Below are 14,759 nucleotides of genomic sequence, written 5' to 3' on the forward strand. Positions count from 1 at the left end.
ACGTCGAACAATGACATGCTCTTGTCGGATTTTTGACCAAACCTCAATGTCTGCCCAACGTTATCATGACAACGTCCACACAACGTTGCAGTCTAACATCATTAGACGTAGATATTTGGTTGGTTTTAGGTTGTGTTGGTAACTAACAAATAACCAACGTGTGTTCAACGTGTTTTCCCAACATCAGGCTGATGTTGAATCACTGACATGCTGTTGTCGGATATTCGACCAAACCTCAGTGTCTGCCCAACGGTATTATGACAACGTCCACACAACGTTGAAGTCTAACATCATCAGACGTTGATATTTGGTTGGTTTTAGGTTTTGTTGGTAACTGACCAATAACCAACGTCTGTTCAACGTATTATCCCAACGTCAGGTTGACTGCTTAACTTACAATGCTGTATGCATTGCAAAGGATTATGCTTTGCTGGGGATAAAAACAGAACATCTCTGGTTAAAGACCACATAAAGTATGCAGTTTAAGGGACAGTAAGGTGTCATTACAGTTAGGGACATCTGAATGTTTATGAAATTAAATTAATTTGGATCATAGCATTCATTGACTATCAGTGTCTCTCTTGAATGTAATGGTAGTTACAGGTAAGCATGAGCATTCAGTTAATCTTGGATGTGAACAAGACCAGTATAACGGGGGAGTTTATTGGCATGGACATAGTGAACAAGGTATCTAGCAAGAATGTCAAAGTTCCTTGATAAGCAACCCCTGAGGACACTAGCCACTTCATTGGTCCAGCGTACCATTACATTGGCTCAACAAAAAACTAAAGATAGGCCGCAACAGTGCCGATTATAAATGAATGTGGGTTGTCCTTAAAGTCCAAGACCATTTCAATTTCAATGTTTTGAATCCTAAATAAGAGCTAGTGTATCTAATCTGAAATGACAGGAATTTAGAGGACAAGTAGGCCTATATTTCTTCAGTGGGGGTATAACAAAATGCATTGTGGCCTAAACTCGGGCGATAAAGAGAGAAAGACAGACAGACAGATAGGCACACCATGATGCTTATCTAACAGTACACAGCAGAATGCTGTGACAATGACCTCTGAATCTTGCCTAGAGTCCATGATTAAAGGCATATCATTCAGCCACAGAAGGGCTTACATAGGCTAGAAATGGCTAACTGTTAATGGAAAGGTCTTGACCTCAGCTGTAATAGGTCATTGTTGAACATCTATGGGACACCATCAAATGGGGTATACCCATTTAAAGATAAAAACAACATATCCCATAATATCTCCTGGCACAGGGATCATCAATGTCTGTACATTGACACATGTGGCGAGACTTGCCTTTGACCATGGTAGATTTTAGATTTTGTTTTTAAATAACAATGTTGTAATTTTGATCATGAGACTAAATTTCTGTCCCAGTCTCCAGGGTTTCTTCAGGATATGTATGACACTATATTCCACTAGTACAGTGGTTCTCAATTTATTTGTATTATTATTATTTTTAAGGACCCATAACTCTGAGAGTGTTTATGGGTCCATTTGGTTCCATACACTCTCAGAGTTACAGACCTGTAATGTTCGATTTGGACCGCATTCAAGGAACTTTGAGGTCCCTCTCAACCTGCTTTGAGAACCACTGTGCTAGTAGACATTTGAGACTGGCTCTTTGTGTGCTACTGGTAACATTATTGTCCACTCCATGGCAAAAATATCATTCAGACAAAAATGTCCACCGCAAGCCAGCCTGGGGTATCCACAGTTTAATACCGCATACTATTAACTATGAAGTTTATCAATGTAAAACATTATAGATGTGACATAGAACAAAGTGTACAAATCAGCCCAACATACACAACCCATTATGGACGGGAACCCCTGTTTTATCCCTCAGGCGTTTTTTTCTGAAAACTTAGGTCAGGCTTTAGAAGGTATCGACCTTATGTCTTAATGGTTTAAAAACAGTAAAGATATATGGAATGGCAACCTGATATTAACTGCATTTGTTCTCGAAGTGGGGTCCTTGAGGGAGTTCCAGGGGGTCCCCTGCTAAATGATAGTTAGGAATGAAATGGACCCTTATGGGTAACTCATAGAGTGTACAAATGGAACCAAAATGGACCCATTAACATTGATTTTACAATAAATTGGGGTCTCAGATAGAAATGCCATAAAATGGAGGTCCGTACTTAGACTAATGCATGTCAAACTGGGGTTCTTGCAATTAAAATAGTTGAGAATCACTGCTTGACTCATCAAAATCTTCTCTAATGGAAATGTTTCTTCTTTGAAATGTTTGAGATCCACTACCATACTGTATTCCTCAATGCTTCAGAAGCTTAATATAAAACTATCCTGCTTGAAATGAGTATAATACAATAAAAACATCATCCTGACGTCAACCTGACGTTGGGATAATACGTTGAACAGACGTTGGTTATTTGTTAGTTACCAACACAACCTAAAACCAACCAAATATCAACGTCTGATGATGTTAGACTTCAACGTTATGTGGACGTTAGTAAAATAATGTTGGGCAGACATTGGTTATACAAGCAAATTATCATCTGTAATTAAATCTGATTAAAACACATTTTAATGCCTATCTTTTGGGATATTATAGTTTGGAGGAAACATATGAAAGATGAAGGGAGCCATCTTTGTAGTTACAGAGAGGAACACAATATATGTGTGTTTATGGAAAGCAGTTTGAAAATCAACTACACTGCCCACAATGCAATTGCAAATGCCTGATTGGCTGTGTGTCATGTGACTGTGATGTGGCCAGCTACCACTGGCTCTGCTGAGAGCACACCCCCACTTTGAATCCAAACAGCCCACAGCAGTTACGTTTGTCACCAACAGCAAGCATTGAGAGCTGCTTGTCTAAAAGTGATTTAAGATAAAACTAAACTAAATAAAATCACTGTTGATTGTTGAACAGGAAGATAGGTTGCTGCCAGTCTATTTGTGGGATTATATCTACATTATGGAGACTTTTTGCACACAGAGAAGGAGTTTTGGAGCAGGGAGATGACACAGGTATGTAAAGCTATTTTAATTGATTGCTTTTGCTTCCAGTACTTTTTACAACTTCACTATTTACAATTCATACTCCAGTGTTTTCAGCCCTTTTCATGTCAAGGACCCCAAAATCCAAAATGACTATTTGGCTGCAGACCCCTTTTAATATGTGACAGGAACCCTCATTCCTGTAAAAAAGTTTCCATTATATAATGTTTCCAAGGTCCATTATTTATTCAGCAGTTAAATAGTGTTATTGTGACAGTAATCATTGCTATTTATATAGTGTTTGTTTAGTAATGTTAGGTTGGTTCCAGCCTTCCAGGTGGTCCCCAGCTAAATGATGGGGAGTTGATAACCAAATGGACCCCTATAGATCTTTTAATTACTGTAAAATCAAACCAAATGTACAAGCTAAATTATTTTTTACACATGATCTGTATTCCTAAATTATTAGGTATGAGACTGAGAGGCTAAATCTCACTAAATGGTGGTCCATGGCTCAAATGCATAATTGACAAACACTGATTTTGTGCCATGGTTCTCAAAGTGGGAGTGGGAGCTAGAAGTGATTAACAGGAGTGTGCGTGTGTGTGTGTGTGTGTGTGTGTGTGTGTGTGTGTGTGTGTGTGTGTGTGTGTGTGTGTGTGTGTGTGTGGTACATGGCTCATTTGTAATGTATTTTGTAGTCTTTCAACTTTTGTTTTTCTTCTGTCAACAGAAAATTCCAACGTCGAAAAGAAAACCAGTCTATGCAATATGGTAGGTTAAGTCTCCTCTTACCACCCTTTAGCAAAGTCCTTTTTAATCCAGGAAATCCAGTAGTAATCCACAATAGGAAAATAAAAGGTATCTTCATCCTGTGGTATAATATCCAAGATCCAATATAGAATACAGCATGACTTTTGCATGAGACTTCTCCTTCTCTTCTTACCCTGTACTGCCAAAGCTGCACTTCACAGGTGTTACAAACACGTCTGAATGCCAATCTACTGCAGCCAATCACTGCAGGAACTAGTCAAGTACTAAATAATATACTGTACATGCTCATATTATGCAATGTGTTCTTGTAGATAATTTTGTGTCTAATGCAACATTGTTGTTTGATGGAGTATGATAAAATCTAACCTATTCATTTCCTTTTTCACTCTCTCTCTGTTACATGAGGTGTCTCTGTGGTGGTATGAGGTGATCCTGGGAGCTAAGCCAACCAGGTAATTTACTTAATTAATAATGATTTATTTGAACTGAGAAGCCATTCTACAGCCTCACATTGTGTGTGCTTGTAGATCAGCTATTTTTGTGACTTCGGTCCATTATATCTCCCCTTTAATGATTGAATGATTGCACTCTCCCACAGTAATAAGGAAAAGAAAAAACAACACATGTTGACCATTTTTACACTTTGTTAATTTTAAGCTCAGTGTCAGGGAAGCCCACAATGAGAGTAAATGCCAGCAGAACAATATTGCAAGCCATTTTGGCAAAACCTTGATCGGCGCTACCCACACGTTAGGTTGTGTAGCTCATGCCTCGAATGCCCGATGCTTACAAGCTGTACTTTGTTGTAAAGGTGACGAATCAATGATAAAAATGATATAAAACAATACAAATTGGTATTATTAAAGGGGAGATAATGGACCGAAGTCAAGTTTCCTTTCTTTTTGTGCTGATTTTATTTCCTTTCTCTCTGTGTCTCAGGTGCCGTACGTTGGGTGGCTGCTTGTTCTTGTGACGCAGTGTCCAGTCCTGTCTTATGTGGAAGCAAACATGTATGAACTAGTCACTAGTCTGTTTTCACTTCTCCCTCTCTCTCTCTCTCAGGTGTCTGCTGTGCTTGTCCCGCCTTTCCTTTGGGATAGACATGGTGGTTTCTACTCTTGGGAGATAACAACCAGGTAGTCTGATCATTGTTTTGTACTAAATAGCCAATCTACAAACATGGAACATTATAACGCTTTGATTGGGTGTCTAACCTCTCTTTCTCTCTCAGGTGGCGTGACGTGTCTGATAGTCCTTTCGGACCTGGTGCCAGTGGTTGACAGGATAGAGGATGGCGAGAGGAGCAACATCTCTGTGATGACCAAGCTTTTAAGACCTTGGTAGGCTTTATATGAGTCACAGTATAAAGTGCATGTTTCAACATGGAAGAAGAGGAGGTTCGCACACTGTTCCAGAGCTCCGGTAAATAGTTATTATTCTATCCTAATAAACTATTTACTGGAGCTCTGGAACAGTGTGTGAACCTCCTCCTTCCATGGTGTGTACATTATATATTCCTTGGTTCGGCACCTGTAAATCTTTGGAGATGTGCTTGCTTCCCTCTCTGCATGTTTCAACATACAATATGAATTAACCCTTGTGTGATGTGGTTTTCAGTGTCTGCATAATTATTTGTTTAATTATTCTAGGCGATGGCCTGTCTGCATGTTTTCATTTTTTCGCAGCTTAACCACTGGAACCCCCTCTTATGACAATGTCATGATATGTGAAAATTATGTGAAAATAAATAAATACAATTTTGCATGAATGTAGCTTAGACCTGCTGTTGCTGAGCAGATTTGGTGTAGAGGGTTTAAAAAAGCGGACCACCCTGGGCCACCTGATCAACAAGGGATCAAGAGATTATATGCCATGTTTACAAAAGAACCTTACCCTACTATATTGTTCACAAAAATGTAATATGTTTTTCTTCAGGCTCTTCGGTAACCACATGAAGGGGGAAAAGGAAGGTGGCTTTGGAGAAGACTGATGTATTTTAGAGCAATACAAGGTAACTTCATGTTGACCAAGGACAGACAATTGGCACACACCAATCTGTAAATAATGCAATTGGGCAAAACATGTCCTTCCCTTTGATACAATGGCAAGTGTCTTTGATTTGGTGTCTAACCCAGGGGGTTTCAAACATTTTTGACTCGGGTCACCTCGCCCCTGTAAATAATATTTTAATCCACAGCACCCTTGAAGTACACTGTAAATATTTTGAATCTTACACCATTGGAGAAATATCAGTTTCCATTAGAACTGACTGAAAATAACTTTATACTTTATGTTTAACCACTTGAACCCCAGCATCCCTATTCTGGGAGGAAGGTTCACCAAAAATAGCCGATCTACAAGCTCACAGCGCGTCGTGACATGTTGTGAGCTTGTAGATCTGCTATTTTTGCAGAAGAGAGTTGGCCGTAGATGGAAAAATAACTCCTCACAAATCAGGTCAGTTTTACTTAGTGAACTGATATTGATGTAGTGATATTGATGATCAGATTATTCTGAGACACCCCTGGACTGGCATCAAGGCACCCTAGGGTGCAACAGCACCCACTTTAGGAAACCCTGGTCTAACCTATTTCCTTCTTTCTTCTCTCTCTCTTAGCTGGCGTGATGTGTCTGCTTGGGTCCAGTCGTTGAGAGGATGGAGAGAAGAAGCACCTCTGTGACCAAGCTTTTTAAGTAAGTAAGAAGTAATGCACAGCATAACACAGTATAAGGTTTGGGTGTTCTGTGGTTTTCAGTGTCTTACAATTTAATTCTTCTGGGTGAGGGCCTGCTTAACCAACTGAACTCTTGTTATTTTAAGGTTATGAGGGTGAACATGATGTGAAGTTTTCAAGTTTTTGTATGCATTGTGACCTTGTAGACACACCTGTAAATAATTTAATTTGCAAAACATGACAATGTGGTGGTGTAAGGTTATGACAGCATGTTACATATTTTGTATTCTCTTTTTCTACAGATGCCGTCATGACGTTCAACCCAGAAGCAGAGGACAACCTAAAGCAGCAGAGGCGGGAGACACAGGGGAACTGTCCATTTCAAGAGGGACACTATGGACTGATATAACTTGAATTAGTTCTGGTTGGACCTAAAACCTGGTATCTCACTGGACATGCAGGCAAGAGGAGGCAGCGGGGGACACAAACGCATGCACTCAGAACTGATTGAACTGACACTGTGAATTCTGGGGGATCTTGGTAGTTCTGTTTGGACCTACAGTTTAATCTGGCAACTCACCGGAATACATTTTTTAAATTATTTTTTGTAGTTGTGAACTCACCGGAATATATTTTTTTAAATAATTTTTGTTGTTGTGAACTCACTGGATTATATTTTTTAATTATTATATTTTTGTTGTGAACACACCGGAATATATTTTATTAATAATTTTGTTGTTGTGGGACATATGCAAGTAAAAAGGAAACTGTCTGGAAGTTCTCTCTGAGGTAGGCTGTGCTATTATTTCATGTATTTCTTTATTTGTCCAGTGTTAAGGTAAAAAAAAGGTGAACTGTTATGTTCTTTTCTGGATCAAGCTTAATCAGACCTAGTGACTGCTGTGTGAGCTACCCTCTATTCACTATTCAGTACTTGACACAATTTGGTGTCATACTGTCATATGTCTGGAAGTTGATGTGATGTTAGCGTTGGTTTTCACGCCCTGATGTTTTGCATTTCCAACTTTGGTCATTGATGTCAACCTAATGTTGGGTTTTGACAGCAATGCACCTCTTGCTTACATGTCTAACCAACATTGGAGGATGACGTCTTGCCAACGTTGGGTTATGTTCATTTAACCAAATTAGAACTTGTATCCAAATTTGGAGTTGAACCAGTAATCGTCTACATAACATCTGAGATTAACATCAAGCTGACGTTGGATTATGTCAGTCCAATTTTATTCAACTAAAATAACTTTTATCCAACGTTAGGAGACCAACCAAAATTCAATGTCAAGATAACATCAGATGCTTACATCAAATCAATGTTTGCCTTATGACGTCAATCCGATTTACTTTTCAACAAAAATACATTGGGAGTCTAACCTTTAATCAATGTCTACATGACATCAGAGATTGACATCAAACCAATGTTGGGTCATGACGTCAATCAAACTTAAAAACCCAACGTTGGGAGTCTAACCTTTAATCAACGTCTACATAACATTAGAGATTGACATCAAACAAATGTTATGTTATGACGTCAATCAAACTTTGATTTTCAACCAAAATACAACCGGTATCCAACGTTGGAAGTCTAACCTTTAATCAACGTCTAAGTAACATCAGTGATCAGGTTATGACATCAAACCAACATCGGGTTATGTCGTCTAACCAACGTTAGGTTATGACGTCAGACAAACTTTCTTTTTCAACATCCAACGTTGGGAGTCTAACCTTTAATCAACGTTTACGTAACATCAGAGATTAACATTAAATCAACATTAGTTTAAGATGTCAAACCAACATCAGGTTATGACGTCTAACCAACGTTAGGTCATGATGTCAGACAAACTTTCATTCACAACGAAAATACAACTGGTATCCAACGTTGGGAGTCTAACCTTTAATCAATGTCTATATAACATCAGAGATTAACGTTAAATTGACGTTAGTTTAAGATGTCAAACCAACATCAGGTTACGATGTCTAACCAACGTTAGGTTATGACGTCAGACAAACTTTCATTTACAACGAAAATACAACTGGTATCCAACGATGGGAGTCTAACCTTTAATCAACGTCTATGTAACATCAGAGATTAACGTTAAATCGGCGTTAGTTTAAGATGTCAAACCAACATCAGGTTACGACGTCAAAGCAACATCAGGTTCTGACGTCTAACCAACGTTAGGTTAGGACGTCAGACAAACTTTCATTTACAACCAAAATACAACTGGTATCCAACATTGGGAGTCTAACCTTTAATCAACGTCTATGTAACATCAGAGATTAACGTTAAATCGACGTTAGTTTAAGATGTCAAACCAACATCAGGTTACGACGTCAAAGCAACATCAGGTTCTGACGTCTAACCAACGTTAGGTTAGGACGTCAGACAAACTTTCATTTACAACCAAAATACAACTGGTATCCAACGTTGGGAGTCTAACCTTTAATCAACGTCTATGTAACATCAGAGATTAACGTTGAATCGACGTTAGTTTAAGATGTCAAACCAACATCAGGTTACGACGTCAAAGAAACATCAGGTTCTGACGTCTAACCAACGTTAGGTTAGGACGTCAGACAAACTTTCATTTACAACCAAAATCCAATGGTCATCCAACGTTGGAGTACAACGTTGTCCCAACGTTGTACTGACGTCGTGTGCCAGCTGGGCATGCTGATCATTGTACGGTAAGTAGTATGCAAGAATGTACCAATAGTGATGGTATGCTCTTTCATGGTATGGTCACCGTCTGTCTGTCTGTCTGTCTGTCTGTCTGTCTGTCTGTCTGTGTGTCTGTCTGTCTCCATGCAGAATCCCACCAACAGTTCATCATCAAACAGTGAGTTTTAGTAAAAACGCAGCCTGCTATGATCTCTTTAGCAGCACACTAAGAGTGTGTGTGTGTGCGTGTGTGCGTGTGCGTGCGTGCGCGCGTGCGTGCGTGCGTGCGTGCGTGCGTGCGTGCGTGCGTGCATGCATGTGCGCGTGTGTGTATGTTTCCGTGTGCGTGTGCGGGTATCTCAATCTAGGAATCCTTAATTGGAACAAAAACGTTTGAGAACTAGGCTACTGATTTAGAAGGCATTTGTAGAAGTGTGCACGCGTGTGTGTGCAGTGCAGTGCGCATGTGATTGACAGATCGGAGCCTGCAGTTAGTACATTGCTGTCTGGAGAAAGTACTTTGCGTGCATTTCATAATTGTATGATTCAAATTATTATTATTATTATTATAATTAATTACCCATATATAGCCTTTATTTATTTATTTATTTATTTATGTATTTATGTATTTATTTATTTATGTATTTATGTATTTATTTATTTATTTATTTATTTATTTATGTATTTATTTATTTATTATTTTTGTGGAGCCAGCCCACCGTTATAACATGTGTTGGGTTAAATGATTTCAAAGCATAAGATACATTTCCAAACTACTACGTTGAGCTCAGAAAGACGCAGGATCCTGACATGAGCTGCAGTTCCAAAAAATACATAAGCAAATTATAATTCATTTGATCCTCTGCTTTAATAATGAAAAATACACAAATTCACCAGACATATTTTGAACTAGGAGTGGTGTCACCTTATTTAGGGTGTTTTATGCCATTTAGGGTGGCAATCGTTTTGTCTAGCGAGCAGTTCACATAAGATTGATCAAAAGAATTTACAAGCTCAGTGAACTAGCGTTCTGCTGCAGCATCTAAGAAACACCTTTGGACCATATACTTTTAAAAACACCCAGTAATGATCAGAGACAGGAATATGAGACACGCAAATGTTTAACCCTTCTGACACTATATACTGTAGCAAATCAAGCATACTGTCATACCAATGAGTGACTTCTGTTATACTGTATGTTCTAGGGGGCTTTCAAGTAGATTCATGAATAATGAATGACAAATGATTAATGAATTTCATGGCCTTGGAGGTAGCACATGCAAATATTGAAATCTACTTTCAAAATTATTCAGAGATATTTGGTGATAATGAGAGCAGTCAACTCTGGGAGATTCTGGGAGAAATATTGATATGTGCCTCAGAGGCTTGTTTATTGTATTATTCAAAGGATGAGAACTTAACCAGGTCAACCTTTAGGCTTTGTACAACTAAACCGTTCTCTTTTTTCCTGTCTCATTGGCTGATAAAATCTGTGTTTTTTAGTTTTTTGGCGGACATTCCGCAATGCTATTTATGCAACTTTTCCCTCTCTTTCTACAGACAAGATTGAAACAGAGCTCAGCTAAAAACAGATGTGGCTGACAGGAAATGGTTAACATAGAGTTGCAGAATGAGTTGAAGGCACTGTGTTTAGTTTTTCACTATAGTGGAAAGAGTTACAGGCACTGAAATATGAACTCCTTTTTTAAGTAGAACTAGAATGTGGGGAGGGTTTTTAGGCTATTTAGGGCTGTGGTTCTTAAAGTGGGGTCCGGGGACCCCCAGGGATTCTTGAGGGTGTTCCCGGGGGTCCCAGGCAAAATTATTGATATAACCCTTACGAGTCTATAACTCTGAGTGTACTTGCTCAGGGTTAAAGGAGTAGCTCACCCCCAAAAAAGTATATCAAAGAGACACCCCATGAAGCCTTGAATTCAAAGAGATGTTTTTGTTTAGTTTTTAGTAATTTAGTGTCCTGCTGAAAATCTCCATGATTTTAACTCTTTTTTTTTTTTTTAGCCAAAGCTTTCGGGATATTTAAGAAGGGCGGTAGTGTGCCGGCAGTTTCCCGAAGCCGAACTAGTCTGGGATATATACAGTATATCACTTTATATTATTAATCGTTACAGTACCGTCAGCGGAGTCCGTAGGTGAAGCCCCGACACGCGGATCACTTCCATTCGGCGATAACGTGCACACACAGCGAAAATCCACCATAGGCTCCCATTCATTGTGCTCGAAAAAAGTCCCTTTATCTTCAAATAACGTCTGGATCAAGCTTAAACCACATCTTTTCATGGCCCAAAACTCACTACTTTGTTAGCTTAATGCTAGTAATAGCTGCTCCTCACAACATCCGGGTATCCGTTGAAACGTGTGACGTGAGCTAAAACGTATATTTTGAAACTGGTTTCCACCCCTGCTTTGGAATTAACAGAATATTTTTGGAAAATCCCTTGAATATGCCTTTGTTTTTTGCCTTTGGTTGTCTCAAACATGGCATTACATTATAAATGAATTGTATTTCTAATAACATGTAGTGATAGTACTGCACAGGCCAGAATGTGGCCTAATTAACACCTATGCTACATGGCAAAAAGAACACATTTGTTTTGCCACACAACGCTCTTGTCCAACGCAGTTTAAACCAATCAGGTGTTAACACATTGGTTGACAGTATGCAGTTGGCGGAGAGGGAATATTTCGTTTATATGCACAAGCAGTTTTATCCACAATAATGGCCGGGAAGAAGTATGTGTTTAATAATGAATGGCTTTTGATCGCCACACATAATAAATGACTGGCTCAAAAGAGAGACTGAGACCCGAGCCACGCTGGATGCAGGCACCAAAACGTTTGATATTGGCAACAAGCAGTGTTCTCTTCAGCCAAAAGCATAAAAACAACCAAAAGGCTGCTGAACAGACTGCCAGTGTCTGCACATATTCCACACCCCATAGATTCCTCTGATGAAAGAAGAGCCACGACAACAGTTTTTGATAGAAAAATAATGCCAAGCACCAAACTCCAACTCCAACAGGGCACACTGAAAGGGCTTCCTGTATTAAGCCCCATTGCCAACGCAGTAACCTGAACCATGGGGGTCTGGCAACACATTGATCTTTTGAGTCTCAGCTATAAAAGTTTGGGAACCAACTGATTAGAGAGTATATATGCCGCCAACTCCTGTTCACAGAGAATTATCTCCACAGGGCCAGAACACCAATGTATGCAATGTGGCAACATGGAAATGCCACAGTGTGTGTGTGTGTGTGTGTGTGTGTGTGTGTGTGTGTGTGTGTGTGTGTGTGTGTGTGTGTGTGTGTGTGTGTGTGTGTGTGTGTGTGTGTGTGTGTGTGTGTGTGTGCGTGCGTGCGTGCGTGCGTGCGTGCGTGCGTGCGTGCGTGCGTGCGTGCGTGCGTGCGTGCGTGCGTGTTCGAATTGTGCGAGGCCGCAGTTGTATTATGTGTCTTAATAGCATATATCGTTGCAGTGATGCAGTCTGGCAGAAACCTTTCACCTTTTTTGTGTTTTTCATAAACTACTAAAGCTCAAACGTGTCGCATCACGGTGTGTTGTGAAGCTGAAGATCTGCAGTTTCCACTATTGTTGAACAATTTTGAACGTTATTGGGAAAATAGGGACATCAGGTTACTCTGCGGGTGGTGGCATTAATTTGTGACAAAATGATAACTACCATTTGCTGAAAATTAACTGTTTTGGACCATATATTATGTAGTGGTTGAAAGAAAGAAGAACCATTTTGCCAACAAAACACACACGCACACGCGCGCACACACACACACACACACACACACACACACACACACACACACACACACACACACACACACACACACACACACACATTAGGGTTGGGTGTCAGGTCATCATTTAGGCCTCATTTACAGCTGCTATTAACCACCTAAGCCCTTCATACTTCATACTTTGTCGCACAAATAATAAGTGAAATTATCTGATTTACTGAGAGCTATTCTCACAGTTGCCACTCCAAAAACCTTTACATCCCCCAAACCATAAATACAGTGACACTCTCCTGTATTGTGTCTGTTGCCTGCAGTGTGCTTGGTGATGCACAGCCCAAGACAATTTTCCGAAAGTATCAATTGCTTTAAATATCCTCTTTGTCCCTGCTGGGGCATAAGGCTGATTGATTGTAAATCGCACCCATTGTGGAAGATGTCAACCCTTCTCATGTCCTGTTTTGTTACTCTCCATGGACCCCAGAACCATCCAGCAGGCTATATTGGCTATACCGTATACTGTGTTGTTTGGAATTCCAGATGTTGCAAAGTTGGCTTTGTGAAGATGCGTCTTCATGTATCTTTGGTTTGCACTTTCACTGTTGATATGTCTTCCAAGGAAAGTATTCAATGAATCGTCTATCAGTCCCAGCCCATGAAGTATAGTATGTACAGGCTATATGGATTGCAGTTCAAACATGTCCGACTCTGTTTAAAATATCATGGCCATTACTATTATCGTTGTTATTGTGAGGCACTAATCCCACTTCTGAACACACACATTCTATTTGTCTGTCACTATATTTCACTTATTCTCTCGCTCTCTCCACCCAAAATGTCAAGTACATGTTGACAGCGATGTCCTTATCCCACACTGTTTTAAACACCACTCTTCACTTCATTTAGTGAGTGAAATATAATTTGAGATTGACGATAAGAGCTCATCAGCCGTAGTCATGTTCTCCGTGCTCTGACAAAGCGGGACTCTAAATGTCAACAACGTTTCGATTTTCAAGTGTCCTCGTGAAAAGTTGATGGAAAATACACATGGCAGTATTAATATTTTCTTTTCTGTTTTCACTTCATTCATTACTTATATTTTACGAACTCGCTCACTTCCACACCATTTTTCACCATCATCACGAATCAGATGTTCTGTGTACTACAGGAAAGGTTCTGACCATAAATAATACAAAAAATAAAAACTAATAACGCACCTGCGCATGGTATCAAACACGACACACATGCATATCTCCTTGTATGGGCCGTTCTGTCCGTGACGTTATCTCAATACATGGAGTTCCGTGCACGGACACTCATGCGGACATACCGTAGGGACCTACACTGCCCTACAAAGGCAGAGTGCAGTAACTACGTTCACGAATTTCACTGAAAAATGGGTTTAAAAGTGTTACAGCTGATCAGCCAAATGAGATATAGACATACAAGTGATATTACACTGAATGTATATTTGTTCTTGAGCTAATTGTTCATCCCCCAATATCATGAAGGCTGATTTGACCTTTGGGCGACAAAATCAAGTTGGTGTGTCCGAAAACGTAGTTACTGCACTCTGCCTTTGTAGGAACACACAAAGCCAGACATGGGAGCGGTTAGTACCGCTCAAAAATCCATATCCACGAGTTTCCAACGCCCCATAGTGCATTGCGCAGACGTCTGTACTGAGCTTCCGGCGCCGATTTACAAGCTCACAACGGGTTGCATCTGCGACGCGACGTGAGCTTGTATGTCTGCTGTTAAACCCGGAAGTTTGGTCCCGATAGTCTCCAGTAAACTCCCGCGGAAACTTGTGGATACAGTAGTTGCCCATATAGAGGGTATGCATCATATGACACTCAACTAGACTGAGTGGCAAAACATA

General features: G+C 39.9%; 1 long non-coding RNA gene across 1 annotated transcript; it reads left to right on the top strand.

The window, feature by feature from the left end:
• The first annotated feature begins 2,918 nt into the window (after positions 1–2,918).
• On the top strand, positions 2,919–6,878 carry LOC308309163. Its single transcript, XR_013963316.1, has 7 exons — positions 2,919–3,017; positions 3,721–4,213; positions 4,824–4,897; positions 4,993–5,101; positions 5,697–5,772; positions 6,379–6,455; positions 6,739–6,878. It is a non-coding gene; the product is annotated as an uncharacterized lncRNA (long non-coding RNA).
• The last annotated feature ends 7,881 nt before the right edge of the window (positions 6,879–14,759 follow it).

The sequence above is a fragment of the Nannobrachium achirus genome (genome assembly GCF_963921795.1).
Source record: "Nannobrachium achirus genome assembly, chromosome: 23".
Lineage (NCBI taxonomy): Eukaryota > Metazoa > Chordata > Actinopteri > Myctophiformes > Myctophidae > Nannobrachium > Nannobrachium achirus.